This window comes from Calypte anna, chromosome 2 (genome assembly GCF_003957555.1).
Source record: "Calypte anna isolate BGI_N300 chromosome 2, bCalAnn1_v1.p, whole genome shotgun sequence".
NCBI lineage: Eukaryota > Metazoa > Chordata > Aves > Apodiformes > Trochilidae > Calypte > Calypte anna.
This window is the reverse complement of record NC_044245.1, coordinates 142487355-142500729: the sequence shown is the minus strand read 5'-3', so window position 1 is coordinate 142500729 and position 13375 is coordinate 142487355.

Below are 13375 nucleotides of genomic sequence, written 5' to 3'. Positions count from 1 at the left end.
TTCTCCCTCAGTTCTCTGCTCTTTTGAGACCCCACCTGCAATGCTGTGTCCAGTTCTGGATTCCCCAACACAGGAAGGACATAGAGATGCTGGAGTGAGTCAAGGGGAGGGTCATAAAAGAGATCAGAAGGCTGAAGCATCTCTCCTATGAGGACAGTCAGAGCAAGTTGGGGTTTTCCAGCCTGGAGAAGAGAAGTCTCTGAGGGGAGACACTGGACTCAGTCTCTGGGACTGGGGAGACACTGGAACAGGTTGCCTGGGGAAGCTGTGGATGCCTCATCCCTGGAAGTGTGCAAGGCCAGGTTGGATGGGGCTTTGAGCAACTTGGTCTAGTGGAAGAGATTGGAACTAGATGACTTTTAAGATCTAGATGATCTTTAGGATCATCTTTAAGATCCTTTCCAACCCAATTCTATAATTCTAGAAGCTGTTCCACCTTCAAGAAATCATCGGTCACCTATAGGTCTTTGGGAAGATCTAATCCCAATGTGGATATCTCTGCTATCTGAGAGTGTTTTAGAGGTCACTCAGTGTCTATTATTTGGAAAAAAAATCGGTGTAGAGTCTACCCACCTTGGCATGTGTCTGCTGTCATCTGGAATGCCTGAGTGTGCCAGGTACATCCACAGGGAGACAGCAGAAATGACACCAGCTCTATAGGAAATTTTTGCTCTCTGGAGCACCCTGAAGCCTGTCTCATCTTCAAGGGCAGTGAAAATTCATACTTTAGCACGGAACCCTGCATTTCCACAGACCATATTCAAGCAGCACATAGGTAAATATCTGAAAGCTGGAAAGAAAAATCAGTTTTGTTAATCTCAAACCAAATCCTGTCCTTTGTGTCAGCTGCAGACAGTGGAGAATCCTGACTCTGGCACAGGTATAGAATGGAACTGACAAAATCCTATTATTAGCATTATTGAAAGAAAAAAAATAAGCTGGAATGAATTTCCTCAACAAATATCTGAGTATTGGATGACAGTGCTCCTTGGTGCTGTGTTTTGTTTGTGGAGTGAGATTGTCTTCTTTGGAAAAAAATGTGCAATGACTTATTCTGGGGTGGACATATAGACTCTGATTCTTCAGCTTCTGTTTCTGTGAGCTAATACCCCAGGCTCAGTATTTATGCACTGAATTATGTAGCACAGCTCCAGATCTCATACCCTGCAGCAGAAAAACAACTCAAATTGGAGAATTCACTCCAATGCACTTGTGTACTTTCTGTTCTTGAACAGCTCTTGATGTATCAAGAAGTGTGTGTGCTGTAACTAAAATGTTATTTAACAGAAGGGAGAATGTATCATTTAGGCTTTATGTTGCCTTTTATCAGGTTTAGACAGTCAGTCTCCTACTTTTCCTTGTCTACGTTTTGTTCCCACAGAAATCGAACAGTTTAAAAAACCCAATTTGCTAAAACCCGGCCAGTTTTATCCCTGATAACATTAATGAAATGTCACAGCAATTCAGCTCTAATAGCACTGAGTTCTGACCAGAATTTTGGAGTATCTTTGTGCCAGATTGCTCAGACACTGGACGTTGGGATGTCTGGTCCATCCTTCATCCTCTCCATGGTGCCCCTCAAATTGTGTGATGGAAACCAAGCAAGCACACAGGGATGGACAGAACAGAGCTTTATTTTCCTTCTCTTCAGGGATCAGATCCCACACTGCTCAACAGAGACTCCTCAATCATCAACACATCGTTTGCTCTACCTTATATTCTGCTTTTCTGCCCTTTTCCTCTCCCAGATAAGCAGCCAACTCATTCATTGCTCTTTTGCTACGGGCCCTGGTTTTCTTAATTTTACACTCTTAGATGATAATGTTGGCCTTTACAGGTGACTGCTGGTAAATTGATACCTTCATTTCAGTAACTTTTGATATATTTCATGCATTGTTGTTCCTAATACTCATTTCACACCTTTTCTCTCCTAGGTTGTCTGTTACTGGTTTATTATTTTAACCCCAGCTTGGGGCTGACCACCTGCTTTGGCCATTCCATTGCTGGCAGTGGTACACAATTTCTTGCACTTTTACCTTGCTGGATTAAACTCAGGGGACTTGTGGCCATTTGTGTGCATGCTTTATCTTTTCATATGTGCTGCAGGCTCTTTTGCTGGAAATACTGAGGGAGGAAATAAGCAAGGCAAATGGAAAAGGATGCTGAGTTTAACTGAGAAATTTGCTGGCTTTCATCAAGAATTGATTATAGCACAAATGTACAAAATAGATTTTAGTGCCAGAAGGAACCAGGAGTTTCTGTTTCTGGTTTTCTTAAGGGAGTTTTTGTCTTCTGTGAACCTTTGCAACTTGCTGAACTTTGCAGCTGCTGTGACAGCTCAGATATTTCCTCTTCCTTCTGCCATCAGATGATCAGCTTGCATTGAGACCACTGGTTCTGGTCACCACAAGGTTTCTTGCTCTGGCTTCAGGTGAGTTTTCTACTTTTATGGCTGTAAAATGGCATCACAAAGACTGAGAGCAATCTTGGAGTTGGCCTGGACAAACCCCACAGGAGGCAACACAGAGGGAAAGCTTGGTGTCCCTGAGCCCTGGTTGAGGTTCCCAGTGCTTTTTTGCCCAGCTTCAAGCATGCAAAGTGCTTGAAAAGTGGTTTAGAGCTGGATACATGTTCTTTGTAGCTACTCTGTGTCTTCTGAGACAAAGTGTTATGTTTGCCACTTAGAGCTGAATGTGTCTGCAAACACTCCCAGGCACTGGAGCCAGCTGACGTGTTTCAACAAACTCTCTCAGCCTCAAAACAAAGTGGCTCCATACACATTGCATATTGGGAACAGTCCCTGAGCTACTCTAACTTGCAGACACTGCTCTGGAGCTTTTGGGAGGATGCTGATAGGCACAATTTAAAATTGCACCAAGAGACTGTTCAAACAGTTTCATAGTACAGTCTGTCACATTTCCATGACCAAGAACATCCCCCAGCTCTAACTAATTTAGTGGTAGAATCACTGTCTCTACAGCTTGGTCAGTAAAGTTGGCCTCCTCCAGAACAAAGCACTCTGAGCATATGCATATGCCTGTGAAAAGGCATCCTTGGAGATGGACCCATAAAAACCAGAGCTTGAGAGGTGGATCTTGGTCATTGAATATCCTTGGACTCAGGCAGGGTTCTTATTTCATGTTTGAATCATAATATAGGCATCACTCTTACAGACTGGAAATAGGGAGAGAAAACCTTACCCTCAATATTGAGCAAAACAAACCCGTCATTATTAGTCTTAAATCTGCTACACATTCTCAGTATTACGTAGACCTGGGAGATTTCTGTCAGCATCATGGAACACTTAAAAGGTATCAGGCTGTCATAGTGCTGCATATATTTAAAAAAAAACTTAGTTTCAAAGTAGCAGGGAGAACTCCAGCAGGTTAGCAGTGAATAAATAAGCTTGCAGAGTTGCAGATGCAATTAAATAAATTAAACATCTGGGTATTATTTTGTCAGTTAAACTTAGTCTGATCAAAATGTTGTAACTTCTGGGATGTGTGAATCCCAAATGGCTTGATTCTGAGTTATGAAAATTATATATTAATCCAGGTTTGTGGAAGTTAAAATAACATAAAAATTGGTAAAGACATTTAACTCAACTTTACTACTGCAAGGGGAAAAATATTTGTAATTGAGAGGAGACCACCATCAGATAAGGCTGAATGGCCTGGACAGATTCCACAAGGTTCCCATTCAATGGATTGAAACAGGAAAGGAGAAGCAGCAATAACAGCTGATGTTGAGCTCAGTGATCTGTTAACAGCAGATATTTAGCATGAAATTCTCTGTGACCACCAGAGAGTAGCTTTTGAAAACACAATTTACTCTTCAATTTATTGTGTCCAGCTTCTTTTTCATCCATATAGCACCCAGGCTAAATCTTTGCTGACAGCAGAAAGTCCCCCAAAAAAGCACACCTGCAGACTCTCCCTTGCTCTGCTGCCACCCACAGAGTAACCCACTGTGTTCTGCTGAAAACACTGAAACTTTGATTACAGTCATTGCTCAGTTTATAATACAGTGATATCAACACCAAACGGGAACTTGAAGCAAATCCACAACAAAGAAATCATCAGAAAATTGGGCTTTCAAAAATCTGAAAGGTGTTAAAGAAATGCTTAAATTTTAACATCAAGCCAAAAATTTGTTTATGAAGGGATTTTTGGCTTCACAGAAAGAACAATAGGAAATTAAATTTCTGGAATGCTCGATGGTTGTTGTTTACAACATTGTTAAGGAGACACCGTGATAAGGATGCCAAAATATCGAACTGTCATTCTTGAGGAGGAAGAATAGTTACAACAAAGATGAGTGCTACAAGAACGAAAGAAATATTTTAACAACACTGTCATAAACTGAGTTATGGGAGCATGAACATGTCCTTACTAAAAACAAGCATAGGGTCAGAAAGATACCTAGACATAAAAAGAATTATAACAGATCCAATGTTTCTCCCTTCTCATGTCCTGTTGTCATTGTTTATTTTCTTAATTCTCAGGTGATGTGACTGAGTTTAGGAACCTAACTCTGTTTTGAAATAGCAGTACAAGAGCCATGAATCTTTCTCTCAAATGCTAAATCACCAGTGCAATATGGGTGTTTTGTAGTGCCCAGGAGGATCGCAGATCACTTCTAGATGTTATTGAGATGATAAAATCACAGAATGGTTTGGTCTGGAAGGGGCTCTAAAGATCATCCAGTTCCAAGCCCCCTGGATGGGCAGGGACACCTCCCACTTGACAATGTTTCTCCAAGCCCCATCCAACATGGCCTTGAACACTTCCAGGGATGAGGCATCCACAGCTTCCCTGGGCAACCTGTGCCAGTGTCTTACCACCTTCACAGCAAAGGATTTCTCTGCAATGTTTAACCTAAATGTACTCTTTCACAAAGCATACAAAAACATTCATTATAATTATTTAAAATGGAAATGAATTGTGGTTTTGTGAATGTTAAGTTTAGGGTGACTGCAGTACCAGGAGACATGCACTATATCTGTTTTTTTGTTGTTTTTCTTTTGTGCTTAGCATGAATACAATGACATACAGAACTTTAGCAAAGGGCAATGAATATGCAATTACCCTGCTTCTTGTCACAGTTCTCTCACACCAGGACTCTTCTTTTTCCAGAATTTTATATATTCAGTTCATAGATCAGCTCCTGCATGGACAAATAAAGTGGATTTCCCAGAGAATGACATTTTAACTATTCCTATCACTGTTATTATCCAGCATTGAGAGCCCCAGAAGTCAAGAGTATCAATTATCCTGCCTCAGTGCATTCATCAAAGTGCATTAATAGCAACAATGTATTCAGGATGGTCACACTGAGAGACATTGGACCATGATGCAATGATCCTGCATCCCACCTAGCTTTGTCCTAAACTTTCCATCTGAGCACAGGCAAATCACTCTGTTATGACTGTAAATACTCACAAAATTTCCTTTGTTGCCTTAATTTATGGCTCTACTGGGTTTCTGTGGTATGACTCTCCCCAGCACCTTGTAGCAGGCTCAGCTCAGAGTGGTTCTGCCATAAACCTGATCACCATCGGACTCAGTAGGCAGATGAAACAATCCCAATTGAGCCCAGGGACCTGGAAGAGAACATCTGCATTTGTGTTCCTGTTTCTGGATCAATGAGGGTCATGTTTTAATGTATTCACATTTCTCTGAGGTGTCTGAGAAGCTCTAGATGACATGTAGCACCCAGAAGAGTTGTGATTAGCAAATGACAATAAAATGCTTTGCCCACGAAAGAAAACTCCAACTCCTACAAGTCAGTGACTGGAAAAGACAGTTTTCAGGGGCTGCTTGATCTCTTTCTTCATGACATATTGGAAAAGGAGGTGGAGGGGACAACTAATACCTGATCTCTTTCAGAGAGGCTCCATCAAAGGCTGCAATTATATGCTGGCTCAACATTTATTGGTCTTTATTTCCAATGGAAACCAAGCTGTCTGTACAGCTATCAGTCATTTTTTACAAACCAATTTAAGTGACAAAATGCAATATGATAGTGGCAGCATGCACACCTCTGAGTGGTAAAATTGCTGCTTCCAAGGTGAATTGGCAGCGAATCCTCAGTGCATTGGCAGACACAGCAAGAGGTGCAAGGAAATGTTTTATGATTTCATTCAAGCTGGGATCTTTGCTCTTCTGCTGCTGCCCTCCTATCTCCTGGGCTGTCCTGTGTTGTAGCTGACATCGGATGCAAAGGAACAGAGGCAAAGGCATGGGAGACACAGAACCTGATAAACACAGCCATGGACTGCACAGGATGGGCGGACAGAGCTTCCTTTTGGCTTTGGTTTGTAATGAGCAGAAAAGGAAAAGCAGTGATCTGAGCAATTGTCCACCTCTTTGACTATGCTGTACTCTTTCTTCCATGGTGATTTTTTTTTTTTTTTTCCAGAAGACACATAGCTATTTTTACATTGTTTCTTTTATGTAGTCAGTCTTGCCATCTATGCTGGGAGGGGTAAAGCAGACACAGCTCTGCCTTCCAGCAAAGCTGGAACCTTTGGATGGCAAATATTTCTGTCTGTGCAGTTAAGCTACACTCTTCAAGGCTAAGGAATGCAAATTTCCTGTGTTTCTTACTATGGTTCCTAGAATTCCTTGAATATGAGGGAATTCAAGTCATCAGTTATATCCAGGGCAGAATTGAAGAGGACTGTGAGTTTTTAAGATACTCCAAGATATCCTAGGTTACTCATAGACTGGAGAGCTGCTTGTTCTATCTCTAGTACAGGACTCCTAGTGGATAAATGTTCTTCTTAATGTCCTTGTAAAAATAAAAATAAGCTTATATATATATATATATAAATAAGACGTCAGTATCCTCGTTGGCTTTTATTTTAGTTATGAATGTACAGCCATTTATTTTACTGCAGCTTCAGGCACTAGACACACAAACCTAAGGTTAATGCTTGAAGATACTCTAATCACACTTGTGTGCCACTGAGCAGCACTTGCTTACATGGGAAATGCAAATCAATCATCTAAATAAGCCATGTGCTTTGTTAGGTCTCATCTCCTTGATGTCAACACTCATCATGCTCATTCATTCCCAGGTTGAATTGAGTCAGTCACATAAAACCCAAATGCTCTGACTCAAGCAATAGTAGCACAAACAGCAGCACAGCACTTACTCTAAAGTGTTCGGCCTGTAAAAAAAGAAAAGGCCAAAAGTGACCCCCAGCTCTTGAAATACTGGGTGTTTTACCACAGTTCCATCATTTCATCCATTCTCTTTTCACCAAGTTTTGTCATTAAACTTCCCTTACTGCTCACCCACAGGTCCCCACTCACCCTCATCGATGGAGAGAGTTCCTTGGTAGTCAGCTTTGGTTTTCTTTTGCTTGGTTTGCCTACATCACTTCCAATCAATTTTAACATATTCCTGAATGCAGTTTAGTAAAAAAAAATCAGCAGATATAGAAAGAGGTTTTAAAAGACAGTACTATGAAAATAAGATCCCAAATATAATATGTGGACTCAAAACTTTTATTCTTCAAACAATAATGATAAAAGAAATTTTAAAAATATCAGCTCTTAAAGAAAGCTCTTATGAAGGATTTCAGACCTTGTCAAAATGAAATAGTTGGTTGGTGTAGTCTGTAACTCTGCCTGACTGCTATTCAGCCTGCTCCTATCAAGATTTCTCTTTGCCATTCTCTGTGCAAACAGTAAATGTAAAAACTTTGCTTCTAAAGGCAGAAGTGATACTGTAGATATTCTGAAAGAATACAGGTTGCCCCAGAAGCCAGTGCCTCAATTATAGTAGTGTTGCATATTTGTTGACACTTCTTCAGGGGTTTATGTAAGTTCCTTTCCATTTGTTGAGCATTAAAAGTATTTATTATCTCATTCAGACAGCAGCTGATGCCACACTGAAGATTAAGCTAACCTCAACAAAATTCATAATAATTTCTCAACTGTAAATAAATTCTGTACTAGAAAAAAAAAATCTCAATTTCTTTACATTTATGCCTATGTTTTATTCATAATCAAAAAAGCTTAAAGCAATTGCATGAAGACAACACCCTCCCTCTCCCCCCCCCAAAAAAAAGAAAAAGCTATCAAAAAGAACCTATGTAAAGAGTTTTGGTTGTTTTCCTTGAAAAAATACCAAAGAAGAAAAAAGGAAAAAGCCATCCCCTTAGAGTTAAGAGGATGACAACACAAAAAGAAAATCAACAGGGATGTGAGTACAAAGAATACCTTCCTTGAGCTGAAGGAAAAGCAGAAACCAACAACAACAAAATGTGGATTATTAAAGGAATTAATGAGTAACTTTGGTACAATATAAAGAAAACTTTTCTATGTCTCAATGAAATGGGATTGTTTTACTTCTACAAAGTGTTGATAAGCTTTTGAAAAATGAGGTCTTGAAATGTACTAATGCAAAATGTTAATGTAAAAATTTTGCTGTGATCATGCAGTTTCAGTTTCATCTCTTCACTGCAAAACTCCACCAGAAAATAAAGAAACAAACTAAGTAATTTGCTGAAGAAGAAATTCAGACACTTGGCATTACCTGTATTACGGATCTAATCAGGTTTTTTTTCTTAAATTTTGGAGCAAGATTGAATTGGTTTTCTTACCTCTGGAAGAACAAACATGAAAAACAGCATGAGAAAGACACACAGCATAGTCTTGCAATCACTTAGCTATTTCACAGATTTATTTAGAGCTCTGAGTATTGAAATATGTATAAAGGGAAGGGGAGGTTTTATTTCTTTGCAACCATGAAAATTGGACCTCAGAGTAAGTAATTGCCTAATGCTCTAGTGCAGGGTTCTACAGAGCTCCTCCAATGTTGGTTTTTGTTTTGTTTTGTTTTTTTAATGTATAAAAAAAGAAGAAATGCAATTTTACCCTGAATTATAATTTATACTACATATTGAATGAAAGCCAGTTCTCCCCAAGAATGTCTCAATCAATTAGGTTCAAGATTTTGCAAATGTATAAAAAAGTGACAAAAATTAAAAGAAATTATTGTTATATTAATAAATATTAGCTTATAGCAATAGTAACATAATGTACACAACCAGACATTTGGATTCCATCATTGGATTCCAGGAAGAGTTACGGCTGAGTTTAACCAGTCTGAAGAAGAGGGAAAAAAACCTATGAAAAGCTTTGAGATAATAGAAATATGTTGTTCTATGCACATTACCACCCTCTGACACCCTGCTTCCAGGTCCTTCCTCTTAGCACAATTTGGACTCACCTTATGAATAAAACCTCTTACTTCAGGGCTTACTTCAGGGATGTATCAGAACTTCAGGCTTAGAGGATATTTAGTGAACATTTGTTCATCGCTTTCTGTTGGGAATAAGGAAGGAAACAGAATTAATGCAAAGTGTATTTGGCTCATTAGGGGAAAGAATGAATAATAGAGCTGTTAGCAATAAATCTCATATAGTGAACTACTCCATATGGCAGGGAGCTGAAGAGTTTTCTTTATCTGTGCCTCTCTATATCTACATATATGGCCAGGATCAGGGGCTAGAGTATTTTCAAGGTAATCTTTCCTTTTCCCTTCAGCCTCTCAGACATTCTATGCTTTTGAATTAGCAATAGGCAAGATGTTTGTATAAAATGCTATGAAAGAAAGCAAATTTTAGTGGTAATCATTAAAAATTTCAGTAATTTCTGAAGACAGAGGAATTATCAATGACCTTACCTTTGACAAAACGAGATGCTGAGGGACTGAGGCCATGAAGTTTGGTGAAATGAAAGAAATTATATAAATCATTAGCTGTTTTTAGAAGAAACAGTGGCAGGGTGTGAAAACCAAATCTTTTTAATGACAAAATTAAAATTGGAAAAACTACATAGAGCCTCAATTCACTATGGGAAACCACCTATTTTTAGAACACATTGTCTCAAATATCTCCTTTAGGTGGCAGAATACTTTCAGAAAATATATCTGAGCTGAAGCCACATGATGTGCAGTCCTGGGGCAGTAGGTAGGGTATGCAGCACATTGGATTAGTGTGACACAGCCAGGGATGTAGTGAGCAAGGATGCAATAAGGGAGTAAGCACAGGTTTCTGTTGTGACAGGGATCACATCTTCTTCTGAACTTAATTCCTGGATTTGATATCTACTCAAATATATACTTTTTTTTAATTGAAAAATGTGATGGGGAGAGAAATATTTCTTCCTACAGCTACCTAATGATTTGTTACACTGAAGATGGAGCCATACCCTTGGAAGTGAGCATTGGCATTGAGCATTGGCAACACAGAGAGATTACATTTTTCATTAAGAATAAGGAAAAAAATCTTCATAAAAAATTCTCAGACAGTGGAACAGTGCTGGCCAGATGCAAAAGAAAATCATCTCTGGAGGCTCTGGGCTCATGTAGGTTCCTTGAAAAGATAATTTTCATTTTCATCTTCTGTGGACTTCCCAAAAGCTGTCAGCAATCCAATCAATGGACTTCCAGGGAAATGGACAGGGAATGGAATGAAAACAACTGGAACAGACTGAAACAGACTGGACTTTCTGTTCAGGACCATAGCTTGTTCAACTGTATCTGCTTTTCCCTAGATAACACAGATATAAAAGGATGATTTCTTCTGAAATAATATGTTTAATTTACTGTGAAATATTTACAAAATGAGTCCCTAAAGAGGACAAAGTAATTATCTTTTCTACCCTCAATGATGCATGAATTCCGTAGAAGCATACACAGAGGGAACTTATTTGCAGCTTTTCTTCTCCATAAGGGGAGTGTTAAAGCATTTCTGTCTTCAACAGTTCCAGTGGTGCCATGTGGTTTCACCCACTCTGATCCAAAACCTCCTCCTTTCCTCTGATTACTCTCTGCTGCTGGTGGGAGCTGTGGATAAAAAAGGCTCCAGACAGTGACCCTCCACAAGTTTTTGTTCAGAAATCTTCCCCCCAAGTTGCTTTACCAGATTCTGTAAAGCATATGTATCACAGAGACATTGTTATGGTAAAATCTCTAACTTTTACCATGTTTTGGTTAAGCTTAAAATCTCTTTAAATTCTTCAAGGCTACAAATTTAGCTTTAAAGTTAATGATGAATCTCTTCAGAAGGAGGGAAAGTGCTTTCCAGTGTGTCATAGTTTCCTAAGGGTGTTTCATAGAATCACAGAATCATAGAAAGGGGTTGGAAGGGACCTCAAAAGATCATTGAGTCCAACACCCCCTGCCAGATCAGGCTCACCTACAGCAGGTCACACAGGAATGCATCGAGCTGGGTTTTGAATGTCTCCAGGGAAGGAGAATCCAGAACCTCCCTGGGCACCTGTTCCAGTGCCCTGTAACCCTCACAGTGAAAAAATTCTTCCTAATACTTATGGGGAACCACCTATGCTCCAGTTAATAACCATTGCCCCTTGTCCTGTTGTTAGTCACCCCTGAGAAAAGCTTTACTTCATCCTGGCACTCACCCCTTACATATTTATAAACACTGATGAGGTCACCCCTCATTCTCCTCTTCTCCAAGCTGAAGAGCCCCAGCTCCCTCAGCCTTTCCTCACAGGGAGATGTTCCACTCCATCATCTTGGCCACTCTGCACTGGACTCTCTCAAGCAGTTCCCTGTCCTTCTGGAACTGAGGGGCCCAGAACTGGACACAATATTCCAGATGCAACCTCATCAGGGCAGAGCAGAGGGTGTGGAGAAACTCTGTTATCCTACTTACCATCCCCCTTCTAATGCACCCCAGGATGCCATTGGCCTTCTTGACCACAAGGGCACATTGCTGTTTCATGGTCATCCTTCCCTCCACCAGCGCCCCCAGTTTATGTGCTTTATGTTTAAAAATGATCATGGGAGCACACATCTGCAGCTTATATTAACTTATATATGGCAATACTGGAAAATAAAGTATGAACTGACTAATTTTACCCACTTACTTTTCTCAAGTAGGATCAAGATCTCACCTGTGGGAATGTCTCCTGCTCAGTCGGCCCTACCCATCGGTCTGACACTTCTGTTTATTTCTGAGCACTTCACTGTTGCCTCCCTCCCTCCTTGCTCTTCCTCTCCATCATAAGAAGTGGGCTGTAAAGGCCCACAGACTTTGGCCAAGAACTAGATCACCTAAAGTATCTCTGGCAGTCACTGTGATTACTATTAGTAGTGGAGAAGCATATAGCATTTCTGGTTAGTGTCTGTGCTTGAAAGATGAGGTGGTACTGAGTCTTGTTATTAATTGAAACAAGTAAATTATTTTTGAGAATTCACATAAAAGAGAACAAAGAGGCATGAGAATAAAACAGAGCTTACATAACACTGAAACAGGAAGAATTAGAGAAAAACACATCTCAATTAGTGAACTGCACTTGAGCTCTTGAGATGTAAGTCTGCAAGGCAGATGGAGGGGGTAGAAAGGAGTTCTCCCCACAATTTCTCTTAGTTATAGCCTTGAGCACTGGGTGGAAAACACTGAGTAATTTGACACAGTGTATTAACGTATCATCAGTATATTAATGTACTATTAGCACACCAAAATACCTACCTACTCCCTAGAGGGACCCTTACTAACAAAAAGCTCCATACTGTTTGGACATGCATGATGTAATCTTCAAGCACTGTCACTTTAAATGGAGGCAAAGAGCTAAATAAGCAATCATGTATATGAGTGATAAAATATAGTTATAAATAAAATAATTTTTATATATCTCCATGTATAAAAGTAACTCTTGTGCTTTGGCAAGCTGAGCTTGTTCTATGTAGTACTACCCTGCTCCTTTTTCTGCACAGGTCTGGCTATTAAAGCAAATATCTTGTCTGTATGTGGATCAGCTTCATGCACACAGGGAGATGGACCCCACTTTTGGGACAACAGCACTAGCAAAGAAACCACTGATTTTTTTTAACACGAAGTTTCCTGTCATGATTGAAGGTGAATTCCTTCTGGTAGACAACCCCATTAAAAAGCAAGTATCCTCTATTCTCTTCTGAAGAAACTAGTTTTTTTTTTTTCCAGAACAGTACTTCATAACTCAAGAGTTGACCCAGCGTAGTAAAGATTGATGATGGCACATCTTGATTAAAAACCTTCCTATGCAACAGTATAGTCTCCCCCATTCTGCTCTACAGAGTAAAACTGATGAGCCAATCAGCTGCTAAGTGGAAGCATCAGGAGGTCAGATCCACCTCTGAATATATTTGAAATATGCCACAGAAAACAGCTAGGGGGAATTTTACTGAAAGCCATAAGTCTTTCATAAAACTCCACCTAAAGCATGTCCTTTCTCTGCCCTTTTTGTTTGACCGACAGACTTATCTCCCTGTGATCTGAATGTTTAGTAGGTCTGCTCTCTAACACTAACAGAAAGATTAGAAGCCTTTTTTTGTTTCCTAGTATTCTGTGATC